This window comes from Hippopotamus amphibius, chromosome 13 (genome assembly GCF_030028045.1).
Source record: "Hippopotamus amphibius kiboko isolate mHipAmp2 chromosome 13, mHipAmp2.hap2, whole genome shotgun sequence".
NCBI lineage: Eukaryota > Metazoa > Chordata > Mammalia > Artiodactyla > Hippopotamidae > Hippopotamus > Hippopotamus amphibius.
In genome coordinates, this window is record NC_080198.1 from 97,153,883 (window position 1) to 97,169,606 (window position 15,724).

Below are 15,724 nucleotides of genomic sequence, written 5' to 3' on the forward strand. Positions count from 1 at the left end.
ATTTCATTCTTTTTTATAGCTGAGTAGCATTCCATTGTATACATGTACTACATCTTCTTTATCCATTGATCTTTTGTGGATATTTAGGTTGTTTCCATGTCTTGGTTATTGTGAATAGTGCTGCTATGAACACAGGGGTGCACATATCTTTTTGAATTATAGCTTTGTCTGGATATGTGCCCAGGAGTGGGATTGCTAGATCATATGGTAATTCTATTTTTATTTTTCTGAGGAGCCTCCATGCTGTTTTCCGCAGTGGTGGCACCAACTCACACTCCCACCAACAGTGTAGGAGTGTTTCCTTTTCTCCACACCCTCTCCAGCATTTGTTATTCGTAGACTTTTTAATGATGGCCATTCTGAACAGTATGAGGTGGTACCTCAATGAGCAGTATTTTAATTGAGTAAATAAAGCAACATAATGGAATGTAAGAAACAAAACAACTACAAGGCTTTAAATGTGAGATAACACCAGGAAATTATCCATCATACCAGCCAGGATTCAGTGAGGAAAAATCACTCTAGATAGGGATTCAAGATGAGGAATCAAAGCTTTAAACAATCATTGAAAGAACTATAGAGAATCTATACATAGGATCAAATTGCATTGAACTATACAATATGCAAATATATTTATGCAAAAACTGCTAAAATCTGAGTTCTGTAGTGTAGTTAATACTGTGGCACTGCGGCCTGTTTCCAGTTTTGATAACCTATTACAGTGATGTAAGATGTCACTATTGAAGAAGGTTAGTTTTTGTTTTATTTGGTTTTTGTGCAATTTTTCAACTTCCTCTGAATTAAAATTATAAGCAACACAAATGATTATTATATATTATATATAATGTTGATTATTATATATTATGTTAATCTATTATATACATAATTGATTCATGTATAATTATTGCTAAATAAAAACCTTTTCTAAAAAGGGGGCTGTAGAACCAACAACTGGAGAAAGAAAATGCTGTTATGCTGGAAACCCAGAAGTGTAGGATTGCTAGGAAGCCACACTAATGCGTGACTCCAGGATCGCAACAGAAGCTCCTGTAAACCTTGCATCAGTTGACTGTCCTCACTCTGCCTGCAACTGCCACCAAAGAATATCCTCTTAGTCCTTTCTGCTTCTCACATCCTTGTGAGTGCCCTCCTTGTCTGGCTGGCTTTGATCGGGGACCCTGCCTGCAAGGGATTCTAGGAAATGACATTCCGGGCTCCCACTCTCTGGTCTGTGAGAGGCAGGGTAGAGAGGTCCAGGATGGAGGATGTCGAGCTGAAAACATATAACCCAGCTCACTGATATTTAACAGACTCTATAAATTCATAATCTAGTCTTTGAAAAACAGGATTAGAAGAAGGAAATTAGACAAAATTTTCAGTTTTTAAATAAAAGAAATTCATAAATAATTCAATTTCCCAGCATAATTCCCTTGGTATCTCTTCCAAGCTATCTTCAACCAAAAGAATTTATAATAAGCAAGTTTTCATAGGATTTTTCCAGTTTATAAAACAATTCCACATGAACTCTCTCACTGACCCACCAAAAAAATGCTGAGAAATAGATAATAATGAAAACACAGTATATTTATCTAACTCTTTTATTTATATTATCATATTTCCTTGCAATCCACCAACAAAAGCGTGCTCCTTGCAGTTCTCTATAGAAAAAACACCGTCTTTTCATGTCTTTGTTCATGTGGTTTCTTTAGCTGAGAACGTCTTTCCCTGGTAACAAATTACTCCTGGAAGGCCCTATACCTCTTCATACCCTGTTCCACTAAGGTCTTGCTTCCTCTCTTTCCTGAAAGAGAGTGAGTCTGATGGGATATGAGCAGGCATCCCCATCAGGCAGAGTCCAGAGGTTGACCAGCAGGCCAGCAGGTGTGACCCAAGATTCCAGCTACCTCTCCTTACTCTAAGAATTTCATCCTTGATCAGCCAAATCTAGCACCACCCCTCCACCCCATGCAAAATAACCAGAAGAATAAAGTTGGTGTTACGCAGAGGACTTAATAAAGGTTCCAATTAGATGGAGCTCTTTCTCAGACATATATTTGCCAGTCACATGACTATAAATGAATCTGTTAGAATCTTTCTACTATTTATTTTCCTTGGTTCACCTTTTCCTACCCCTCCCTTCCTTCCCTGTAGGTCCTTATGTTAGTGGTCTAATGGCTGCAGATACATCAATGGGCAAAAACATCCCTGCCCTCAGGGAGTTTACAAACCAGTAGAAAGACAAACATTATGCAAATTATCTTAGAAATATTGTAACTATTGTAACAACTACTACAACCATGAAGAAACATTTAGGAAGTTTTAAAGAAGGAAAAAATTATGAAGGGGGAGTGTAGGATAATATATAAGGGAGAGCTAAGGCAGGTGAGGAGCAGGTCAGAGAAAGCTTCCCCGAGGAGGGAACACAAGTTGAGATTGAAATGATGAGAAAAAGATAGCAAAGTAAAGGAGGCTGAGAAGAAAGCATGGGGAGTACATTCTGGGCAGGCTCTCCACAGCTGTCAGCCTAAACTCGGTGGGGAATCGAGGGGAACCACAGAGCTCCCTCTACCCCCTTTTCCTTCTCAAAGTGCTGTGGGTAACAAAGTCCTGCCCCAAGGCAACTGAGCTGGGAATTAGCAGGAAGGAGAAATAGAGGTTCATGGCTCAGAATCAGTGAGATAAAAAGAGGTGGAGACAGAGCTTCCTAGGTGGCGCAGTGGTTGAGAATCCGCCTGCCAATGCAGGGGACACGGGTTCGATCCCTGCTCCAGGAAGATCCCACATGCCACGGAGCAACTAAGCCCATGAGCCACAACTATTGAGCCTGTGCTTTAGAGCCAGTGAGCCACAACTATTGAGCCCATGTGCTGCAACTACTGAAGCCCATGCACCTAGAGCCTGTGCTCCGCAACAAGAGAAGCCACAGCAATGAGGAGCCCGCACACCACAAAGAAGAGTAGCCCCCACTCACCACAACTAAAAGGAAAGCCTGCCCACAGCAAAAAAAGACCCAACACAGTAAATAAAATAAATAAATAAATTTATTAAAGAAAAAAAAAAAGAGGTGGAGGCAGAATGTATCACTGAAAGAGCAGGGCTTTAGTTAACACAGTTTACATTTGGACATGGCCACTTATCAGCCTTGTAACATTGGAAAAAGGAGCTAATGACCTGTCATAGTTGTTGTGAGGATTGACTGAGAAAAGAAACAAGTGGGACCTTATGCCTATTAAGGGCTCAATAAATGTTAGTTCTCTTCTCTCACTTTCTCCATGTTCACAATGGGCTGAATTTGGTTCCTTCCAAAATTCCTGTGTTGAAGCCCTAACCCCCCAATGTGAATGTACCTGGAGATAGGATCTTTAGGAGGTGTTACTGTTAAATGAGATTATAAGGGTGGGGCCCTGATCCAGAAGGACTGTGACCTTCTGAGAAAAGGAAAAGAGAGAAAGAGAGGTCTCCATTGTGAACAGACACAGCAAGAGGCAGTCTACAAACCACAGAAAGGGCTCTCCTCAGAATCTGACCATGCTGATACCTTGATCTCAGGTTTCCAGCCTCCATAACTGTGAGAAGATAAATTTCTGTTGTTGAAGCCACAGAAAGTTTATGATTCTTTGTTATCGCAGCCCAAGCCAACTAAAACAAGGCTCACTTAGAAAATCGCTCTTACAATGATCAAGTGCAAATCTTAACTACAAGAACATTTAAAGCATAGATTTATGAAAGGGCAAAGGAAGTGAGTAGAATAATTAAACATGAGCTGGTTTGGGGCTTGAGCATTTTAAAAGGTGAGGCTGACCTCAATTCATTTGGTGTTTCATTGTGACGACTTCCAAAATAAAGATCCAGTTTGGGGACTTCCTTTGTAGCACAGTTGTTAAGAATCCACCTGCCAATGCAGGGGACATGGGTTCAATCCCTGGTCCAGGAAGGCCCCCACATGCCACAGAGCAACAAAGCTCATGCGTCACAACTACTGAGCCCTTGTGCTGCAACTACTGATGCCCGCACACCTAGAGCCCGTGCTCCACAAAAGAAACCACTGCAATGAGAAGCCCGCACACCACAACGAAGAGTAGCTCCCTCTTGCCACAACTAGAGAAAACCCATGCACAGCAATGAAGACCCAATGCAGCCAAAAATAAATAAATAAAGATCCAGTCTATGTCAAGACTACAGATGCTTTTCCATGTGGTTGAGCAACATGTTTTCCCCTTGTTTTTATTCTGGCTACTGCATGAGACATGCAAGGACACTTAAACGCTGAAAAAACCAGTAGTGGCCCGCATGGGGAACAAGTGCCAAGAGATAGGATGATAGGGAAGAAAGGTGGGGTGCTAGCCGATGCCGCAGATGAAATGGGAAGTGAGAGTGGCACCACCCCCTGAACAAACACTGTGCTGGGCTCCAGCAAACACTGCTTTCCAATTGCAGAGCCTGCAGGGGCTGATAAGTACCATCTCAGGGAAGGCTCATTTGAATCTCACCACAGCCAAAGGAGGTGAGCACAGCAGAACAGGGATCGTGTCCCCAGGGATGAAACTGTGGTTTGGAATATTAAATGGGGCTCCCTTGGCTGCTAAGTGTTAGAGGCAGAGTGGCCAAGCCTTGATTTTCTGATTCCAGACCCGGTGTCCTTTCCACAGCAAATGTCAAGCCTTGCTCTACCTTGTCATCTGATCTTGACCTGGTTTTCCAAGGTCAAAACTTTTCTCCATTGCCCCATCCCATTTTCCAACCCTATTCTCCTTCTCCCTCAAAGTCGCTTGATGGCTTCTTCTAACACAGAAGATAACGCTGGTGGAACTTGAATATGGAAGGGAGAAGAGAAGCATGTAATTCGGGCCAGGTTGATAAAAGTCCTTCATATAGTGCACCTGCTTTCATCCTTGATGGTGCTTATTCATAGCGATCATCATACTGTATGGCCAAGCAAGAAGAGCTATCATTACCATTCCCATTTTGCAGCTGGGAAAACTGAGACACAGATGAATTAACGACAGAAGTATCCAGTGACATGAGTCCTAAATATCAAGAGCCAGATCTCAACATTTTGTGTCCGTCTCCACCTATCTGGAGGGGACAGAGCTCCGGTCTGACCACCAGGAGGTCCTCTGGTTCCAATCCTTCCCCTCACGGCCCATGTGATCCTGGTCAAGGCTTGTCACCCCTCAGCTTGATCTCCTTCATCTGTAAACTGAAGGGGCTGGATGGCTTGGTCTCTAAGAACATTCTGTAAAGTGGCTCATGAGAAAAGCAATCATGACCTGCCCTGAAGACCCATCAAAGGTGGCCCTGATTTCCCCTAGCAAGAAACATAAGATGCCATTCAACTTGAGTTTTATGCTTTTAGAGCAAGTATTGTCCAGACTCTTTGTGCTGTTTCTCAAGTGTGATTTGGGGAGCAAGCCAGCAGATAGAGGAGGAGATTTATTTTCATCTGGGAGGTTCGCAAACCCTTCTTTCAGGCTCAGTGGAACCTTTGGGAGGTCTGTGTAGGCCGTGGCATCTCCGCACAATGTGGGCCTGGCTGGTTCCTCTCCCCCTGCCTCTGCTCGAAGCCTGGGAGGATGCTTTTGAAATGAATCAGGAAATTACTTATCAATCAGAAGCCCCAAAGAGCTATGAGTCCTCCTCACTGCCAAAGGGAAGGGGATTTCAAGTGAAAGCTCCACATCTGTGTGCAGTAGAGTTCAAAGACTCCAGCTGTTGGAAGGTCCTGCGAGTCATGTAAGTAAAGAGCCCTCTCTCCTGATTGAAATGAACCTCTTCAGGCTATTTTTTTCCCTCCCAGGGATGAGTCTTTTGGCTCACGCTGCTGTTACTCTTTCTCTGTTCTTCTCTGAGGTTTGGGGGTGTTTACTGACCGGGACTTACTCAATGAAACACGTCCTCTGGGGGCAGCTCCTGTGAAACAGAAGAGAGAAAGCAAAAGTTGTCAGAATCGGCTTTGCTTGGGTTAGTTTTGAAAACAGCCCTTGACTTGGCAGATACACTCCTTCATGGCTATAGAACCATAAACAAGAGGAGTGTGAGGCTGACATGCACATTTGTGGGGATCCGTCGCCTCCCCTGAGAAACAGGATCATTATCATCGAGTCTGCGGCTACATAACTCAAGGCGAAGGCGTTTCCTTCATTTTGCAGGCTTTGAATAGGGGAAAGAGAAAATGTCAAAGCTCTTACAGTCTTGTGGAGATTTCCTTGTAGCAGTATAAACCGTGTGCTCAACTTACTTTTGGTTAAGGGTGATGATTTATTTACTGTTTGTTTTATTAAGTAAATGTGCCCATCACTGCACGTGGCTGTGAGAAAGGTAATGTGTTCATTGCAGTATAGGGATGTAAATATTTAGGCTGCGTTGGTAAAACTCCAGGTTTGTATTCATAGGAATTCTATGAATGGATTGCATAGTCTTATAAATAATGCATTTTTCTAGAGCATGTGTCTTTTACCAGTATTTGAAATTAGATTGTGGTTAAAGGCTGGGAAGTAACTGCAGGAATGTAGCTCATTTAAAAGAAATAGTTCTGTTTCGATCAACCTCTGTTTCGTGAGTCCCTTCAGCTTCCCCCAGACCTCTGGATGAGGGACATTTTCCAGGGTCCCTCATCCAGAACCCCGTGGCTGCAGGGAACACGTGTGGTACAGTGAATCATAAGGTGAAGGGATGTATATCTGGAATGTGAAAGGAAATTCTTCAAATATCGAGAGACATTTGCTGAGCATTTGCCATGTGCTTGACTGTCTACTTGCCATGTGTCATGTGGTCTTTGGAGCAGCTGGCTCGCTGGTAAAGAGTAGTGTCTCTGCACCCAGAGCACCTGGGGACAGGTCACCGATCAGCCTCTGTGACCAGGGTTGTTTATTTAACTCCTCTGTGCTTCAGTTTCCTTTCCATGAAATAAAGGTAATAATAGCAGGGTTCGTGTGAAGCTTGAGAGTTAATGTAAGTAAATGTTGCTTTTGTCTCTCTCATATATGAGATACAAGGCTAGCAATAACTAAGTAACTTGCCTAGGGCCACACAGGTGATGGCTGGCAGGGCTGGGTTTGGGAGTAAATGATCGGGTTTTATCATAATGGAGGAAGTCCACGTTTCTAACCACTGCCTTCTTCCCTTGTGCTGTTGGGTTCTTTCACATGCACCCTTTATCCATCCCTCCCGATGGTCTTCTAGGTAAATGTGGTTGACCATGGACCATGAGAGTTTCAGACAAGGAAACTGAAGCTAAAGACGTGAAGACGTAACCCAAAGTCATAGACTTAGAAATTAGCAGGGCTGGGGGCAAAGTGCCGTGAAGTCCTATGCTCTTTTCATGACCCCGTGCTCTGGACCGGGTCAGGCCCATGCTGCCTCCTGCAGGGAAGCATGAGCCAGTGAAGGATGATTAGGTTTGTCATTCGGGAGGCCTTTCCTCTGTACCTCATTAACAAAACAGGTCCCTGGGTCCCTGTGTTAATCATTCTCCAACGATTCAGATGTACATCAAAGTTTGACAGTCACTCTCCTCAGCATGTTGTAATCCGGGGAAAAATGGATTGCGGCATCCCGTACGACCTTCACCTGAAGAAGGTGAAAAGTTCTGTTAAGGACGAGAGATAGAGCACTTTCCCCCATTCAAATTTTTGTGTTACCCTGTGGTTGGAATCAACATTATCTCAGAGTTATTTACTATCTTGTTTCTATCCCAGTGTTTTCCTCATCTTTTGGCACATGTCACCTCCTAAGCCCTGTGATCATCTGAACTTTTTGTCATCAACACCTTTGATTGCATCAGGCTTCAATGATCAACAGATGGATAGATTTCTTTCCCTTTGTAGGCATTTTATTATAAGTCAGTACAACTCAGTGGAATTCACCACCACATTAGAATAGCATGAGCTATATCTCATATGAGACAATTGCTCAATGAACTTTACACAGAGAAACCAGCAACATAGAATATTTACGGTGCTGAATCGACTATAATCAGATCAATTTCTCTGGAGACTAGGGCGGCACAGAGACGTACAGGCCAACAGGGGATGTCGAAACACACACTGGGAACTTCAGATGTCTCAAAGACAGGTCACGGAAGCAAGAACCATTGAACACTGGAAATAATTTCCAGTGGTGGCAGACATCAGGATTTGAAGGGGAACCTCCCTGGCTTTGAATTCCAGCTTCACCACTTTCTAACTCCAAGACTCCAAGGATGTCACTTACCTCTCAGGTGTGTGTGACAGACATAAACAATCAGCACAGCACCCAGCATAGCAAGTGCCCAATGAATAAAGGTTCCTTTCCTCCCAGTTCTGGTCCATTCTAGCCACAAATATTTATTGGACACCTACTATGTACCAAGTATTATTCTAGATACAGCAGTGAACAAGAGACCAAGCCTCTGCCTTCGTACCTTTAGAGGAGGAGACAACAGAATTATAAATCAGAAGGTCATTTGGGAGACTTTTATAAGCACTGTGAAGAAAAGACAATATGGTCAAGAGACAGAGTGACTACAAGGGCGGGGAAGGGGCACTTCTTTAGCTAAGGTGGTCAGGGATTGCCTCACGGAGGAAGTGGTAGTTAGCAGTCACGAATCATAAGAAAAACACCAAAGCCATAGTTAAGCCACTAACCACATGACACTAAACAAAGCATTGAAACTCATTATGCCTTGGTTTCATCACCCACAAATTGCAGAGCTGGAGGAAATCTTTGAGGCTTCTGTTCGTCCTGAGGTGCGTTTTGTCATTTCCTTTCCCTGTCTTAGGATCTTATGCCATGAGTAATCGTATGAAAAGGAGAAAAAAAAATCCCTGAACCAAACTTTACTACAGTTATTTCATTCTTTCATTCCATTTTCTGGATTTTTTCAGTTTTTCCTAACAAAGATAAATGAGTAGGTCCTAAGTGTATGAAGATTAATTAATGATTCTTTTTAAAAAACTCAAATCATCACAATTCCTAAGGATTACATTGCTGGAAAAGACAAGAACCACCGTATGGCAGATTTTTAGGGATGCATTATGGAGCTTCCCAGTGACTTCATGTGTGGCTTTGAGTCTGAAATTGCACATATGTCAGGCGAGCCAAGACGCACAGCTGCCAGAAGTTGGCTGATCCAACACTCTGTTAGCCAAGAGTCACGTGCATGGCTTTAAGAAATGATCCACGGTCTGAAATGTTTCCTTTCTTAAAATGGTGCAGCAGACCTCACTTGGGGCTGGAGACAGCATCCATCCAAAGTGAAGGTCACAGTGCAGATAACTTGTACCAGAGGAGTCTTTGTCTCCCAATTCGCCAAATATTTGTGGCCAGAGTATTCTCATCTGTAACCATCCAGACGATGGTCTAATAACTCCATTTTGCCGTTAGCACCGTGGTGTGAACCCCAATTATGGATTGACAGCTTAGACAGAGAATTCTGTGTGCCTGGCAACCTAAAACGTACAGGTCAATATTTTCGATTCTCAAGTACTGATATTTGGTGCCTAATTTACAAAAATGTGCTCCCTCCAAATTGCAAACACATTTTTTAAGGTTGTTTTGAAAACAAGGTCCAAAGTTAGAATCCAAGGACTGGAAAATAAGAGCAAAGAGGATGAGGTTAGGACATTGGAGTTAATTAACTGGTAGTAGAGAGAGCTGTGAGCAAGTCAGTGATGTTCCTTGAAGCTCTAAAGCTATTGTAAACAGTGGGCTGCTGTCCAATAGGGAGAACAAGAGGGGAGAGAACTATTATAATACTTACGTTTAACGCAAATAATATTCCAACATTTTACGTACATTAGCTTCTTGTCACCATCCAAGTGTCGTGTGGTTATGTCTCTGCTTATGTTACAGATGAAAAGCTGAGGCTCAATGTAGTTAAGTAACAGTCAAGTTCACCAGCTAGGAAGTGGCAGAACTACAACTTGAATCTAGGGCTGCTTTACTCCACAACCAACCAAGGTGCCACTCCACTGCTCTGCTTTAGGAAGATAAAGGGCTTTTTCTTCCCACATGCAATACACATTCTATTTAAGTAAAAAAAAAGAATTTACTGCAAGTTTTTATGTGTTGAAACGGCCTCCTGAGGAAAGAGGCAGAGGGTTTGTCTTCTTCGGAGGTCTATTAAGACCAGATCGGTTATCATATACGTCTGGTGTGACTCCAGTGTGGTCCTTCCCCAAGGTGAAAAGATGCACAAAGTGACTGCCCAAGTTGCCTTCTAGTTTTTCCAACCAGACTAAGCCTGCATCAACGCAAGGCAAAATGGTAGTAATGGGTTAAGTCCAGCCATCCTACTCTCCCTCTCCTGCTTTGGCTGAGGTGACATCCAGACTTTTTGGAAGAACTATAGTCACTCAGATCACAGGCTCTGCTGACCATTTCCCCCCATTTAGGGAGGGGACTCAACTCTGTCCCAGTTTGTGCCCAACTAAATGAATATCATTCCAATGAGTCTATTATCTAATTTGAGTCTGTACTTCCAATGCTTCAGAACTATAAATCAGGACCAAAGTCGCATAAAAAATGGAACACTGTTGGAAAGAAAGAATGTCTTTTAAAATTCTGGCTCTTGCGTGTATCTGTGAGGATTGCATTTGTCTGTGAGTATCAGAAAGCCCAGTTCCTTTCACATGGAAGGGGTTTATCCTTCTCACATAACAAGAAGCTGAGAGGTAGGTGATCAAAAGATGGTGCAGCTGTTCAGAGTCACCAAGAAACCAGGCTCCTTCTATAGTCTTGCTGCACCAGTATTAGCATGTGGCATTTATCCTCATGATGGCAAAACGGTTGTTGCATCTCCAGGCATTGAGTGCATATTCCAGGCAGGAAGGCAAAAACCTCCTTGTCAAACTTTGGCTTTTTATCGGGAAGGAAAGCCCTCTTCTGGGACTCTCTTGGCCAAACTGTGTGGAATGGCCACCCCTAGCTGCAAGGGACTCTGGAATTTTGTGTGTCCTGTTTCCAGTCTTCCATATATAGAAAGGCAGGGGAGAAGAGGTTTGGGATGGGTTGCAAGTGAGCCAGTATTTGTCAAAATATGCTACAAATTCCTATTTCTGAAAGCAATAAATTTGGAATTTGATACATAAATAGGACTACATTACATAAACATTTCTTAGCTGTATTTATTTTAATACTTAGTTTTGAGCATCTAAGTATCATTAAAACAAGTGACAAGAAGTAGGTCAGGACAACATTCTATCTGAAGTACCACAGAGTAATGGAAAGAAGTGGATTGGATGTCAGATCAAGGTGTGAGTTCCAACGCTATCCCAATTAGGTGTGGAATGTCTCTGGACCTCAATTTCTTTGTATTCAAAATAAAAGTAATAATAGCTACCCATAGAATTGCTTTAGGATTAAGTTGAGTACCATATAAAGAGTCTGACAGTTAATAGACATTCAAGAAATAGTAGCTCTCTTCTCTTTGCTTTGTACCTTTTATTCAGCAAGTGCAAAAACCTTCATAAACCCAAACTCAGCCAAGAGCTGACAGTTGAAGACTCAACTCTTTGATGGCAAGAAATTAGGACAAAGCCGCTGAACGGTGTGTAGCCTCTCTTGATCAGTGCACGCCAAGATTCTTTCACTGGGGGCTTCACCACATTATCTTAGCAAACCAGACAAAAATGTCTAAGCAATTTTGTTTTTCAAGCTTCATCGTATGCTTCAAAGTGCCATCTGCTTATGACATGTTACAAAACGGAGTCAATAGAGCCATTTGGTGACATTTTAAAAAGTGCCTTCAGTGCTTGTTACCAAGGGATATAATTCTTAGAATTTATGCAATTTGTTCTGTGTTGTTGAGATGTGAACTAAAACCTTCACAGAGACGTTCAGCTGTTTCAATACATTATCTTCATCTTAACTCGAGAAGCCAGGTTTCAAATTGAATTTCTTTCTATTTTAATTATCTTCCCATGTCAGTCCGACCTTTCCAGTCAAAGATGGATGATTAAAGCTTATTACCTCATAATCACCATTGCAAAATAAAAAAGAGGAAACGAAACAAACCAAAAAGAGCTTACAGATTTACAGAATCGAAATCTACCCATCAGCCCAAAATCTCATTTCTGCACTATGGTAAGGCAGTAAAAAATGATAGAATGCAATTCAAAGCCATGGATTCTTGTTCACGTACGAATTCTGTGAGCTTTAGCAAGCTATTTAAACTGACTCTCTGGATCCTTACCTGGAAAAAGAAATGAACACACCTGCCCCTCCCATCTCACCTGGTCACTAGGAAGGTCACTGAGATAATACACAAGACCTGCTAGTCAAAATAATGCATGATCTGCTCAAGCCTATTTTGTTATTTCCCATCTGTTGTGGTACAGTTTGTACCACATCGTAGCATATAATGAATCCCATAACCTTCTCAGACTTTCATCTGTATTCTCACTATATTTTTACAGCTAAACTTTTTAACGAAAGGCCATTACTCATTCTCCACCCTCTCTTCCATACCCTTAGTCTGAACTTAGCCACTTCTTACTGGGGTCTAGGTCTTCAGACTAAATATCCAGCTCTCTACAGGCTGACCACCGTTTTCTGGCCCCAATGCAGCCAAATTCATCTCATGTTCACTGAATATGTATATATATAAATATTTTTTAATTTTTATTGGCATATAGTTGATTTACAATGTTGTGTTAGCTTCAGGTATACAGCAAAGCAAATCAATTTTACATATACATACAAGCGCTCTTTTTTAATTCTTTTCCCATATGGGCCAATACAGAGTATTGAGTAGCGTTCCCTGTGCTATACAGTGGGTCTTTATTAATTATCTATCGTATATATAGTAATGTGCATATGTCAATCCCAATCTCCCAATCTATTCCTCCCCTCCCTTAACCCCTGGTAACTTTAAGTTTGTTTTCTACATCTGTCTCAGTATGTATTTATTTATTGAATTATGAGTGATCCAAACAGACAAAAATCTCTGCCCTTTTGGAGATCACGTCAGTCCTCTGGCCTCCCCAGGCTGGGCGTACTGATCAAGACACTGATAATATCAACAATCCAGTGAACTGCCCTCTCCTCTCACCGAGCAACTTCCCCCAAGTGTTTCTGTGCGGTGCCCTCATGTGCTTCTGAACCTCTCCACAACAGTCCTGTGCAAACCATGGTCCAAATCACTGTCAGCTATGCACATCATGTACCTTAATGGTGTCATCTTGAGAATGGTAACTTTCATATGAAGAATGCAATCTCCCATCGTCCTCAAAATTGATCATTGCCATGCAGCCAGAGTGTTACTAACTTGTGGGCAGAGATGGAAAGAAAACCACCTCCCCATGTTGAATCACCTGGCCCCAAAGTAGTTGTGCTTGCACTCAAAGACTCAAGTCTTTACTGGAAATGTCTTCCTGAAAAGTTTTCCTGGAAACACTCCTTTCAGCCCCTGATGAACAATTCTCTTTGTAAAAGCCTCAAAACCAGAATAGAAACAATGTGTACCCTCCACTGTCCCTATATACCCCCTGCCTATTCAGATACTTGAGCAGACAAACCCCCCAAGCCTCTCACCCTTAATGGTGGATCTCTAATGTCTAGCTGGTCTTGGCTAGAACACTCTAGAAACTAAGGAAATCTGCGAAATTTATGGCAAATTTTGAGCCTTCATATTGGTATAGTTTGGAAATAGTCCTCACCACCTACTCCTAAGCACAGAATGGTCAGGCAATATGTGGATGCTTTCAGGAAAGAGCTTCTAAAGAGTCAATATGATGTCTTCGCCCCTTTTTGGTCCTACAAGATGTCATTAACCTACAGGTCTTATTTGCCTTGTAAGAACAGAGACACGTGGTGGTTGAGGTAGGTCAAGGGAGCCAAGTCAAGGTTATTTCAAAGATGGAAAGAGGGCTTCCTAGGTGGCGCAGTGGTTGCGAATCCGCCTGCCAATGCAAAGATGGAAAGAGACGTGAACATTTGTGCAGGCTGAGAGCCACCAGTCAGTGGTGGAAGTTGAAGATACCAGAGAAGGAGAGAAGGTCATCTAGGTGTTAGGCAAGAGGTGGGTGGAAACGACCACCCAGGGGAAGGCTTGGTCTTGAACAATCATGCGTCCTGACTCACACCTGTGTCCAGTGAGACAGGCAGGAAGCAAGTGAGGACAGATGGGAATGTGAATAAAGAAGGACAGAGGGAAGTTGAGGGAATGGTGATGATGCTTTTTGTTTTTCTCTAGGAGGTTGGAACTGGGATCATTGCTTAAGATAAGGACAGTGAGCTGCTTTAAGTGTGGGTTACAAGCACCCCAGACAAGCGCGTGCCATAGAGTAAGTAAGCACTAAAAAAAAAAAAAAAAAAAAAATTCTATTCCCTTCCTCTCCCTTGACAGATTGAAATTCGTAACAAATGTTGATCTCCAAAAAGCCTCGTGTGAAAACAGGCACCATGACACCACCCATATATTTTGCGTTTTAAGTGAAACACATGAGCCTTCCTGAAACTTTCATTTTAAATCCTGAGCTGTTATGGCCTCTCTAAACTCATCTCAGTTTTGAAAATAACTTGGCTCAAGTGCAGACTGTCAGAGAGGTGCTCTGACCACACATATTCTCCCTTTGTGACCCACGAGTCTGGAGAAGGTTCTGGAACTTCTCCAGCAAAGAGGTGTGTGTAGGAGGAAAAGTGAACTCTTGGAGCTTTTGATTTTAGTGCTGCGAAAATTGTTGCAGACATGACAAATGAGAGGGAGATAATCTAAAACAGGGGCCATTTGCATATTTGGCCTTTGAAGATTTTAATAAGCGTCAGCTTTCCCAGGCCAGATCAGGTTCTTAGCTCCCAAATGTTTCAAATTTAGACTGTCTTCCTTTGATTATTTAACATCATAAAGGTCATTTCAGGGAAGTTTCGTGCTCAGACTTGATGGCAGCTGGGGGGCAAATCAGAGCAGGTAGTGGCCTCTGGGAGGAGCTCCAGCTTCTCCTTCCCTGGCTCTACCTCCCCTCTCCCACATCACCATGGGGGGACCATGGATAGGGGTGCACCAGGTCTAGATTCAGCCAGTGTTTCAGGAATCCCAAAATGAGAATTCTCTTGTGAGAACAAGGGTAGAACTTGGGAGTTTCTTGAACTGTGGTTTTCTCAATCTCTGTCTCTCACCCCGTCTCTCTCTCTTTTTACCTTTCTCTCTTTCCCTCTCTCTCATCTCTTGCAAATAACTAAGTACTGGTCTCTTTGGCTTGCCTTTTAGGACTTCTGGTCACTCACAAAACCAGTGCAGTCACAGGGAGGCAGGATTAAGTATCCACAAAGTGCCTTCACTATTCTAGGCACTTGAGGCAGATCTACGATCAAACAAACTCCCTCCTGCCAGAGTCTGGTTGAGATAGACAGACAAAGAAAACACGAAGGGGTGTGTGTGTCAGAGGTGATGAGGACCACAAAGAAGGACGTGGGGTAAGAGAGGGTAGGTGTGCTGCTTTAGACCGATGGGTCAGAGGAGGATGGCGAAAGCCAACATTTGAGCAGAGACTTAAAGGCAGAGAGGAATGAACCACACCAGCATCTGGGAGAAGAGTGTTCTGGGCTGGGGCGGAACAAGCAGGAGAGAAGGCAGGATTGATGATGCTTGGCTTGTTGCAGGAACAGAAGGATGCCAGGTGGCTGGAAAGAAGCACATGAGATAGACATGTGAGGTCAGAAGGGAGGGGACCTAGAGCCTCTAAGGCCTTTGCAAGAGCTTTGAGCTGTATCCTGAGGGATGCGCGGAGCTCTTCCTGGGTTTTGA

At 42.9% G+C, this 15,724-nt stretch overlaps 1 protein-coding gene across 7 annotated transcripts in view; it reads left to right on the top strand.

Annotated features, from left to right (window-relative positions):
- C1QTNF7 (C1q and TNF related 7) overlaps window positions 1–15,724 on the top strand; it is a 108,462-nt gene that overhangs the window by 33,223 nt on the left and 59,515 nt on the right. Inside the window, exon 2 of one of the 7 annotated variants that reach the window (XM_057706405.1) lies at window positions 14,174–14,264. The exons of 5 other annotated variants lie outside the window; for them this stretch is intronic. The gene's annotated coding sequence lies outside the window, so the exon portion shown is untranslated. Of the gene's footprint in view, window positions 1–13,243; window positions 14,265–15,724 lie in introns of those variants that run through there. One more of the 7 variants, XM_057706404.1, reaches the window with a different exon arrangement.